The 11,596-nt window shown below is 48.1% G+C and overlaps 1 non-coding gene across 1 annotated transcript; it reads right to left on the reverse strand.

Moving 5' to 3' along the window:
- Positions 1–10,142: 10,142 nt before the first annotated feature.
- TRNAK-UUU lies at positions 10,143–10,215 on the reverse strand. The gene has a single exon. It is a non-coding gene; the product is annotated as a tRNA-Lys (tRNA).
- Positions 10,216–11,596: the final 1,381 nt, after the last annotated feature.

The following is an 11,596-nucleotide window of genomic DNA, read 5'->3' on the forward strand; positions in this document are numbered from 1 at the left end:
TTTCTTTCATTCATTCAGTCATATTTATTGAGTGCTTATTATATGCAGAGCAGTGTACTAAGTGCTTGGGAAGTACAAATTGGCAACATATAGAGAAGGTCCCTACCCAAATACGGGCTCACAGTCTAGAAGGGGGAGATGGACAACAAAACAAAACAAGTAGGCAGGAGACAATACCATCAGGTTAAATAGAATTATAGCTATATACACATCATCAATAAAATAGAGTAATGAATATGTACAAATCTACACAAGTACTGAGGGGAGGGGAAGGGGGTAAGAGGGTGGTGGGGAGGAGGATGGGGAGGTGGGAAGGAGGAGAGGAAAAGGTAGATCTATTTCCGAGGTGTGTAGGGTAGTTTGTAAAGACAGAAAGGGAAACAAGGAGGAGAACACCGGTCAAAAGCCTTGAAGCTAGTGGCAAGGAGTTGATTGGAGTCAACCAGACGTCAGTCCACTTCATTTTCTTCTGAGAACCACAATCAGATTTGTTGTGTCGGCGGCTGTTTGTGTATCCGAGGTTGGGCAGGGGAGGCAGTGAGCAAACCTTGGCTGGCGGAGGTCTGGAGGGGAGGAGGAGAAGGGAACCTTCTCCCATCACCTTCCAGGGAAAAAGTGTGTCCGGGCCCACGGAGAGGCAAATAGTAGTGGTAGTAGTACGGGGACCTGGGTTCTAATCCTGACTCTGCCATTCATTCATTCATTCATTCAATCGTATTGATTGAGTGCTTACTGTGTGCAGAGCACTGTACTAAGCACTTGGAAAGTAAAATTTGGCATCAGATAGGGACAGTCCCTACCCAACAACCGGCTCGGGGACCTAGGTTCTAATCTTGGCTCTGCCGCTTGTCTGCTGTGTGACGTCGGGCAAGTCACTTTACTTCTCTGTGCCTCAGATACCATATCTGTAAAACGGGAGGTAAGAGTGAGTCTTACATGGTAGAAAGCCTTGAAGATCATTGTGAGGTGTTTTTCTTTCATGTGAAAAGATACATGGTGCCAGTGAAAGGTTTGGAGGAGAGATGTTTGAGCACTTCTATGTCTTTTCTTAGGCTATCGTGTCGTCTCTTCCCCATAACGAATGAATTGACACATCTCTCCAGGAACGCCCAATTCCTGAATGTGTAAATGCAGAGGTGGCATCTAGGTGGATTCGGCATGGGGACAAGAAACATAAATCTGGGCAAATTTGGAGGGATAGGGAGATTCAGACAGAAGGAAGGATCTAAGCCATGTGTTCGAGAAGGGAATGTCCTTGGAGAGGCACAGGTAGAAGATCTGTTTCCAAGGGCTGGAGGGGAGTTGGTGAAGAGGGAAGGGAAACACTGAGGAGAGCACCGGTAAAAAGCCTTGAAGCTAATGGCAAGGAGATGATTGGAGTCAACCAAACCTCAATCGGATTCATTTTCCTCATTTGTACCTTAGCTTGGGCAGTGGCTAGTGAGTGGAAGGCAATCTGCTCCAAGTCAAAACGCACCTGTTCTGGGCAGCAGTGGCAGGGGAGAGAGTCGAGAGTGGAGACTCAGGTTTACTGGGTGGAAGAAGGCAATGGTAAAGCACTTCACTATTTTTACCAAGAAAACTCCATGTATACAGTACCAGAACGCTTGCAGATGGAGGTGGGGTATTCTTGGAGTGATGCGTCCATGGAGTCGCTATGGGTCAGAGGCGAATCGACAGCATAAGTCAAGACATGCCAGACCGCTGCACATTTTAATACTGTTGAGCATTACAAGTGACAAATAAATACAACAGGTTGATTTAATAGTAATGATGATGGAATTTGTTAAACACTCACTACACGTGTAGCACTGTTCTAAATGCTGGCAAATTCCAAAAGGAATTAGTGTTGATTACTTCATCGATGCTATCAATCCATTGTATTCGTTAAGCATTTATGGTATGCAGAGTCTACCCAGTAGACTGTTACCTTCTGGTGGGCAGGAAAATATCTGCCAACTCCATTGAATTGAACTCTCCCAAGCATTTAGTACTGTGCTCTGCACACAGGGAGTATTCAGTAAATACCCTTGAGCTATTAATTGATGTGTTCATACCCCTACATGTATCAATACTGTTGAATTCTATAGGTGATCAATGAATACAACTGCTTTATTTATTAAAATGGAAATCAATCCTATTTATTGATCACTTACAGTGTGTAGAGCGCTGTACTAAGTGCTTGATAGAGTACAATGTGATATAATTTGTAGAAGTGTTACCTGCCCCAAAGGATGTACAGTCTGGAGGGAATGCCAATGTTTCTAAATTGAAGTTCCCCTCTTCCTTTCCAGGGAATCAGCATCATCTCCCAGAAATGACCAACATCTCCACCGTGGCTCAATTCCTCCTCCTGAGGTTCTCTGACATCCGGGAGCTGCAGCTTGTCTATGCCATGCTGTTCCTCCTTGTCTACCTAATGGCCCTTCTGGGGAATCTCCTCATTATTGCTGTCACCACCCTCGACCAGCGTCTCCACACCCCCATGTACTTCTTTCTCAAGAACTTGTCCTCCATAGACTTCTGCTACATTTCTACAACGGTCCCCAAATCCAGTGTCAACTCCTTGACCAGTGACAGCTCCATCTCCTTTCTGGGTTGTGTCTCCCAGCTCTTCCTAGCGATCTTCTTTGGTGCTTCAGAGTTTTTTGTCCTCACTGCAATGTCTTATGACCGCTATGCTGCCATCTGCTCCCTGCTGCACTATGAGCTCATCATGAACGAAACAGCCTCTGTGTGCATACAAGCAGTGTCATGGCTCAGTGGGGGTCTGGTTGGAATCTTGCTTTCAGCTTCTACCTTCTCCCTGACCTTCTGTGGGTCCAATGCTGTCCAGCAGTTTTTCTGTGACGTCCCCCCTCTGCTGAAGATCTCCTGCTCCGACGTCCACATTGCCACTGATGTGAGTGTGGCTGCTGGGTTCTTCTTCGCTGCTGTCTGCTTCACTTACATTTTCCTCTCCTACGTCTTCATCTTCTCAGCCGTGCTGAGGATGCCGTCCTCTGAGGGCCGAACAAAAGTCTTCTCCACCTGCCTGCCCCATCTCACTGTCATCCTCATTTTTCTCTTTACCACAGCATTTGCCTATCTCAGACCACCTTCAGACTCGCCCTCGGCTCTGGTTCTGCTGGTTTCCATGTCCTACACCGTGGTGCCCCCCACTGTGAACCCCCTTATCTACAGCCTGAGGAACAGGGAGCTGAAGGCGGCTCTGGGCAGGATCGTAAAGGGGACATTCCCCCAGCATCCATTCTGGGACAAAATGTCTGTGTCCAGGTACCAATAATCCCCTACCACCCTTTAAAAGAGGAATTGACCTTAGACATAACAATATATACCACTGACCCAGAGGCCCAAACAACAAGTCGGGCTATTCAAGATTTGTCCAGGTTAGGGCGGTTGGCTGATAAGACTAGGTCTTATCTTGAGAGGAGACAGGGGCATTCACTGATGGAACTCTAGTTTCCAGAACAGAGGTGAGTAAATCATCACAACAGGAGGAGCCATTTCCATATAATTCTTCCTCAAGCCAGGAATTTCTCCTTCCCATCATCCCATTCTCAAAACCTCAGTCCCCTGCCCCAACCCACTTAGCCTGGGGGAGGATCAGAGGATGGAATCAGAGGAATCTCTTGCTCTCTCGAGCTATGAAATCAGAACATGTCAGAGAATGAAATCGATCAATTTACGGATTGAATGAGAAACTGATTGTCCAAGGTGGTATATGATATGAAGCTGAAACCACACAGTTGATGTAGATTGTCAGTAACTTTAGAAGTAGTTGTGATGTTGGGATGCAGATGCTGTTGTTTCCATGGGAACCCTGGGGTGCAGCACCATTCTCTAGCTTTAGGGACTGGGCATTTATCTCCACAGGACCTCAGGGACCTCACAGGCAGAGGTTTTCGGCATTGGCCAGGACACGAGGTCCCACCTGAGTTGGCCCTCCAGGGGATCCCTGCGGAACAGTGGCTGCTTCATCTTTGGGAATGGGGGACTCTCTGGAGATCGTCTCCCTGCCCATAGGAGATCAGAGAGGGGCTGAAGTTGGCCTGCTGTCCCTTCTTTCCTAGCCAGCTGCACCCAAGAACTGGAGTGGAGAGAGGTCCATCCCAACCCAGCAGAGGTCAGAGCCCTCCATTCATTCATTCATTCATTCAATCAATCGTATTTACTGAGCGCTTACTTTGTGCAGAGCACTGTACTAAGTGCTTGGGAAGTACAAATTGGCCACATATAGAGACGGTCCCTACCCAACAACAGGCTCACAGTCTAGAAGGGGGAGACAGACAACAAAACAAAACATGTGAGCAGGTGTCAAGTCATCAGAAGAGATAGAAGTAAAGCTAGCTGCACATCATTAACAAAATAAAATAAATAGAATAGTAAATATGTACAAGTAAAATAAATAGAGTAGTAATCTGTACAAACTTATATACAGGTGCTGTGGGGAGGGAAAGGAGGTAGGGCGGGGGGATGGGGAGGGGGAGAGGAAGGAGGGGGCTTAGTCTGGGAAGGCCTCCTGGAGGAGGTGAGCTCTCAGTAGGGCTTTGAAGGGAGGAAGAGAGCTAGCTTGGCATATGTGCGGAGGGAGGGCATTCCAGGCCAGGGGGAGGAAGTCTCCACACCCGGGGGTCGACGGCGGAACCGGAGAGAACAAGGCACAGAGAGGAGGTTATTGGCAGGGGACCGGAGGGTGCGGGCTGGGCTGTAGAAGGAAAGAAGGGAAGGTGAGGTAGGAGGGAACGAGGTGATGGAGAGCCTTGAAGCCGAGAGTGAGGAGTTTTTGCCTGATGCGTAGGTTGACTGGTAGCCACCGGAGAGTTTTGAGGAGGGGAGTAACATGCCCAGAGCATTTCTGCACAGAGATGATCCGGGCAGCAGCGTGAAGTGCAGACTGAAGTGGGGAGAGACAGGAGGTTGGGACATCAGAGAGCAGGCTGATGCAGTAATCCAGTCGGTATAGGATGAAAGATTGAACCAGCAGGGTAGCGGTTTGGATGGAGAGGAAAGGGCAGATCTTGGCGATGTTGCGGAGGTGAGACCGGCAGGTTTTGGTGACAGATTGGATGTGAGGGGTGAATGATTGAGCAGAGTCGAGGATGACACCAAGTTTGCGGGCTTGTGAGACGGGAAGGATGATAGTGCCGTCTACAGTGATGGGAAAGTCAGGGAGAGAGCAGAGTTTGGGAGGGAAGATAAGGAGTTCAGTCTTGGACATACTGAGTTTTAGATGGCAGTCAGACATCCAGGTGGAGATGTCCTGAAGACTGGAGGAGAAACGAGCCTGAAGAGAGGGAGAGAGAGCAGGGGCTCTCTCTGATATGCTGCCCCAGTGAGTGTGACCCGGGGGAGGAGGAGGCAAAGACCATGATGGGGATGCAAGAGATGGAGCCATTCAGGTGAAATGCTCACGCACGGGGCCAGTGTCGGACTTTGGGGCAGAGCTACCTCCCCAGAGGGGCAGATGGTTTTTCGGGAGGGTAAATATTTGACAGTGCAGTGGCCCCAACCATCACTCATCTCCCCTTCCTCATCCACCTCCATCCAGCTAAAATGGAAGCTGCTTGCCTGGCTGGGGCCCTTCAGCACAGGGTCGACACTTTGGCCAGTAGTGGGTCCTGGACGTCGGAAAATGTTTCTGGTGGGAAATGACAGGGAGGAAATGAGAGAATGTGATTGGTTCTAGACCAATAACACTATCATCAACTCCTCAGTGCAGGAATGCCGGGTGAACGCAATGGAGATAAGAGATTCTTTCCTTCCCTCCTGGATTTACCAGTCTGCTGGGCTAGACCGATTGAAAAGAATTTACAGCTAGGGGGAAATAAGAAGGGAAAGGTGGATGCACAGCTTAATAAGTGCTTACATAGTCATGTGAATCTATCGGTACGGAAGAGCTGTGAGCAGTTGTGCATGTGTAAATGCAGAGGTGGTATCAGGGCTGATATGGCATGGGAAGGAGAAACATTAATCTGGGCAAGTTTGAAGGGAGAGGGAGATTCAGGCAGAGGGAAGGATCTAAGCCATGTGTTGGAGAAGGGAATGTCCTTAGAGAGGCACAGGGAGCAGATCTGTTTCTAAGGCCTGGAGGGGAGTTGGTGAAGAGGGAAGGGAAACACGGAGGAGAACACCGGTCAAAAGCCTTGAAGCTGTGGCAAGGAGTTGATTGGAGTCAACCAGACTGCAGTCTGTTTCATTTTCCTCTGAGAACCGCAGTCAGATTTGTTGTGTTGGCAGCTGTGTGTGTATCCAAGGTGGGGCAGGGAAGGCAGTGAGCAAACCTTGGCTGGCGGAGGTCTGGAGGGGAGGAGGAGAAGGGAATCTTCTCCCAACACCTTCCAGGCAAAAAGTGTGTCTGAGCCCAGGGAGAGGTAAACAGTAGTGGTAGCAGTAAGGGGACCTGTGTTCAAATCCTGACTCTGCTATTAATTAATTAATTCATTCAATCTTATTGATTGAGCGCTTACTATGTGCAGAGCTCTGTACTAAGCCCTTGGAAAGCACAATTTGGCAACCGATAGAGAGAATCCCTACCCAAAAATGGGCTCAGGGACCTGGGTTCTAATCCTGGCTCTGACCCTTGTCTGCTGGGTGACGCTGGGCAAGGCATCTTGCTTCTCTGTGCCTCGGAATACCCCATCTGTAAAATGGGAATTAAGACTGAGCCCTAGATGAGATAGGGACTGTGTCAGCCCAATTTTCTTGTATCTTCCCCAGTGCTTAGTATAGTGCCTGGCACCTAGAAAGCATTTAGCAAACACGATTTTTTAAGAAAAGTATTTATTGAGCACCCATTTGAAGTGGTGTATTGGACTAGGTGTTGGCAAAGTTTGAAAGCAAGTGACCCATTGCTTGTCTACAAGGAGATGAAAATAAAAATACTTACAGCACTGAGAATTCATTTGTTGATGAGTGTAAAGAGGATGCAAGTCACCACATTCAAGCCAGAGTATCCTGTAAGAATGATATCATCATCATCATCATCAATCGTATTTATTGAGCGCTTACTATGTGCAGAGCACTGTACTAAGCGCTTGGGAAGTACAAATTGGCAACATATAGGGACAGTCCCTACCCAACAGTAGGCTCACAGTCTAAAAGGGGGAGACAGAGAACAAAACCAAACATACTAACAAAATAAAATAAATAGGATACATATGTAAAAGAAAAATAAATAAATAAATAAATAAATAAATAGAGTAATAAATATGTACAACCATATATACATATATACAGGTGCTGTGGGAAGGGAAGGAGGTAAGACGGGGGGGATGGAGAGGGGGACGAGGGGGAGAGGAAGGAAGGGGCTCAGTCTGGGAAGGCCTCCTGGAGGAGGTGAGCTCTCAGCAGGGCCTTGAAGGGAGGAAGAGAGCTAGCTTGGCGGAGGGGCAGAGGGAGGGCATTCCAGGCCCGGGGGATGACGTGGGCCGGGGGTCGATGGCGGGACAGGCGAGAACGAGGTACGGTGAGGAGATTAGAGGCGGAGGAGTGGAGGGTGCGGGCTGGGCAGTAGAAGGAGAGAAGGGAGGTGAGGTAGGAGGGGGCGAGGTGATGGAGAGCCTTGAACCCCAGGGTGAGGAGTTTCTGCCTGATGCGCAGATTGATTGGTAGCCATTGGAGGTTGGAGGTTTCTGGACGAAGATAATCCGGGCAGCAGCATGAAGTATGGATTGAAGTGGAGAGAGACACGAGGATGGGAGATCAGAGAGAAGGCTGGTGCAGTAGTCCAGACGGGATAGGATTAGAGCTTGAATGAGCAGGGTAGCAGTTTGGATGGAGAGGAAAGGACGGATCTTGGCAATGTTGTGGAGCTGAGACCGGCAGGTTTTGGTGACGGCTTGGATGTGAGGGGTGAATGAGAGAGCGGAGTCGAGGATGACACCAAGGTTGCGGGCTTGTGAGACGGGAAGGATGGTAGTGCCGTCAACAGAGATGGGAAAGTCAGGGAGAGGACAAGGTTTGGGAGGGAAGACAAGGAGTTCAGTCTTCGACATGTTGAGCTTTAGGTGGCGGGCAGACATCCAGATGGAGATGTCCTGAAGGCAGGAGGAGATGCGAGCCTGGAGGGAGGGGGAGAGAGCAGGGGCAGAGATGTAGATCTGGGTGTCATCAGCGTAGAGACGATAGTTGAAGCCGTGGGAGCGAATGAGGTCACCAAGGGAGTGCGTGTAGATTGAGAACAGAAGGGGACCAAGCACTGAACCTTGAGGAACCCCCACAGTAAGAGGATGGGAGGGGGAGGAGGAGCCTGCAAAAGAGTTAAGGTGCTGGGAAATTAATTAGAGGAAGCTGGTTAGGGGAGGTAAGATTTAGCAGGACTCTGAATGTGGGGAAAACTGTGGTCTGTCTGATATGGAAAGGAGGAGGGAAGTCAATTTGGTAAATCACTTCAATTCTCTGTGCCTCAGTTATTTCATCTGTAAAATGGGGATTAAAACCATGAGCCCCATGTGGAACATGGACTGTGTCCAACCTGATTAGCTTGTCTCCACTCCATTGACTAGTACAGTGCCTGGTAATAATAATAATGAGGATGGCATTTATGAAGTGCTTACTATGTACAAAGCACTGTTCTAAGCACTGGGTAATTAGTAAGCTCTTACCATGTACCAAAAAAAAAGAAAAGAATTCCTGGCCCAGGCTAGGGGAACAGTGAGTCAAGGGATGGAGATGGGAGAATCAAGAGTGAGTTACAACTTGAAGGTTGGCTTGGAAACAAAGAAGAGGAACTGAATGGAGGAGATGGACAGGGGCTGGTGGGGGGGTGGGTCTCACATGGTAGAAAGCCTGGAAGCTGATTGTGAGGTGTTTTTGTTTCGTGTGAAAAGATACGTGGTGCATGTGAAAGGTTTGGAAGAGAGGAGAGATGCTGTCTTAGCGATGCTTTGTCTTGTCTTATGCTGTCGAGTCGTCTCCGACCTATCAATGGGCACATCTCTCCCAGAACACTCCATTCTCCATCTTCAAGTTTATCCATAGAGTTTTCTTGGTAAAAATACAGAAGTGGTATACCATTGCCTTCTTCCCTGCAGTAAACTTGAGTCTCCGCCCTCGACTCTCTCCCTTGCCGCTGCTGCCCAGCTTGGGTGAGTTTTGACTTGTAACAGTTTGCCTTCCACTCACTAGCCACTGCGCAAACTAGGAATGGAATGGCTATGTCTCTGCTTGACTCTCCCTCCCATAGCCAAAACTGGAAGAGTACTGGAAACTCTCAAGGTACTATTCTGAGTCGGGGGAGTGATGCTTTAGCAAATAGTTAAATGAGTAAATGAGTGGCTAAATAGGTGTGGGTTTGTGTGGTTGTGTGTGTTTATGTGTAAGTAACCGCAGTCAGTCGAAGCGTGTGTGTGTTTGTGTGTGTGTGTGTGCCTGAGTGGCCGTGTGTGTGTGTGTGGTTGTGTATATCTCCATGATAAGTGTGTTTACATATGACGGTGTTTTTTTGTCGAAGTATTATAAAATCATCTAGAGCAATTCATAGCCATCATGTGCATCTCTTGATAATAATAATAATAATAATAATAATAATAATAATGGCATTTGTTAAGTGCTTCCTATGTGCCAGGCTCTGTTCTAAGTGCTGGGGGGGGGGATACAAGATAATCAGGTTGCCCCACAAGGGGCTCACAGTCTTAATTCCCTTCTACAGATGAGGGAACCGAGGCACAGAGAAGTGAAGTGACTGGCCCGAAGTCACTCAGCTGATAAGTGGCAGAGCTGGGATTAGAACTCATGACCTCTGACTCCCAAGCCCGTGCTCTTTCCACTGAGCCACACTTGCTAGCCATGTGACTTTGGGCCAGTCACTACACTTCTTTGGGCCTCGGTTACCTCATCTGGAAAATTGGAACGCAATCTCTGACCTCCCTCAGTCTTAGAATCTGAGCCCAGGTGTGGGACAGGTACAATATCTGACCCAGAAAAAGTTTCTGTACCCTGGCAGTTAGTACAGTGCATGGTATGGAGTAAATGTTTAACAAATACCACACCTTTAATAATAATGAATGATTATGGGATTTCCTAAGTACCAGGCAATGTACGAAGCGCCGGGGTGGATACAAGCAAATCAGATTGGACACACTCCCTGACCCACGTGGGGCTCACAGTCTCAATCCCATTTGACAAATAAAAAGCTTATCTGCCTGAACAGGGACTTGAACCCTGGACCCTCAGATTAAAAGTCTGATGCTCTACCGACTGAACTATCTGAGCTCCTCTCTGGCCTTCTCCTATCTGTAATTTATTTTAGTTCCTGCCTTCTCCACTCAATCAATTAATCAATCAATCAATCGCATTTATTGAGCACTGCATTTATTGTGCAGAGCACCGTACTAAGCGCTTGGGAAGTACAAGCTGGCAACATATAGAGACAGTCCCTACCCAACAGTGGCCTCACAATCTAGAAGGGGGAGACAGAGAACAAAAGCAAACATACTAACAAAATAAAATAGATAGGTACAAGTAAAATAAATAAATAAATAAATAGAGTAATAAATATGTACAAACATATATACATATATACAGGTGCTGTGGGGAAGGGAAGGAGGTAAGATGCTGGGGATGGAGAGGGGGACGAGGAGGAGAGGAAGGAAGGGGCTCAGTCTGGGAAGGCCTCCTGGAGGAGATGAGCTCTCAGTAGGGCCTTGAAGGGAGGAAGAGAGCTAGCTTGGCGGGTGGGCAGAGGGAGGGCATTCCAGGCCCTGGGGAAGACATGGGCCGGGAGTCGATGGCGGGACAGGAAGGCTGAGTAGGTGCGAATGAGGTTGTCGTTAATGTAACAAGGGCCTTTTCCCGGGCTGGTGCGGGGGGGAGTCTATGACGTCTATGGCGGACTGGACCAGGAAGGGGGGTTGGGGGGCACTATAAGGAAGGTCGTTTAAGTGGATGGGGTGGAAGCAGGGGGCGTCTATGGCGGCGCTCAGAGGAGAGGAGCCTTCCGGGAGCAGCAGGGGCCACGCGGTGTGAGTGGCAGTGCATTCCCTAGGAAGCCTCATGGCTCAATGGCATGTGAATGGGTGTCACGTGACCTGAGTTCTAATCCCAGCTTGGCCACTGGACTTCTGTGTGACCTGGCCTTAGTGTTTTACCGTCCCTGGGCTCTTACTTCCTCTTACATTCTGAGTCCCTGTGGGACAGGAAACGTGTCTGTTTGGATTGTAATTTCATTTTTGGGCAGTCAGATCATTGTGGGCATGGATTGTATCTACCAACTCCATTGTATTGTACTCTTCAAAGCGCTTAGTACAATGTAATGCACACAGTAAACACTCAACTAATACCATCGATCAATTGAATTATTTATCATCACGTGGCACAGACTTTGACACAGAAATTGATAACACCGAATAATAAAAATAATTATAATAACGGTGTCTGAAAAGCGATAGAGGCTTTCACTGATGGAACTCCATTCATTCAATTATATTTATTGAGCGCTTACTGTGTGCAGAACACAGTACTAAGTGCTTGGGGAGTACAAGTCGGCAACATATAGAGACGGTCCCTACCCAACAACGGGCTCACAGTCTACAAGGGGGAGACAGACAACAAAACAAAACATGTAGACAGGTGTCAAAACTGTCAGAATATATAG

Source organism: Tachyglossus aculeatus, unplaced genomic scaffold (genome assembly GCF_015852505.1).
Source record: "Tachyglossus aculeatus isolate mTacAcu1 unplaced genomic scaffold, mTacAcu1.pri scaffold_176_arrow_ctg1, whole genome shotgun sequence".
NCBI lineage: Eukaryota > Metazoa > Chordata > Mammalia > Monotremata > Tachyglossidae > Tachyglossus > Tachyglossus aculeatus.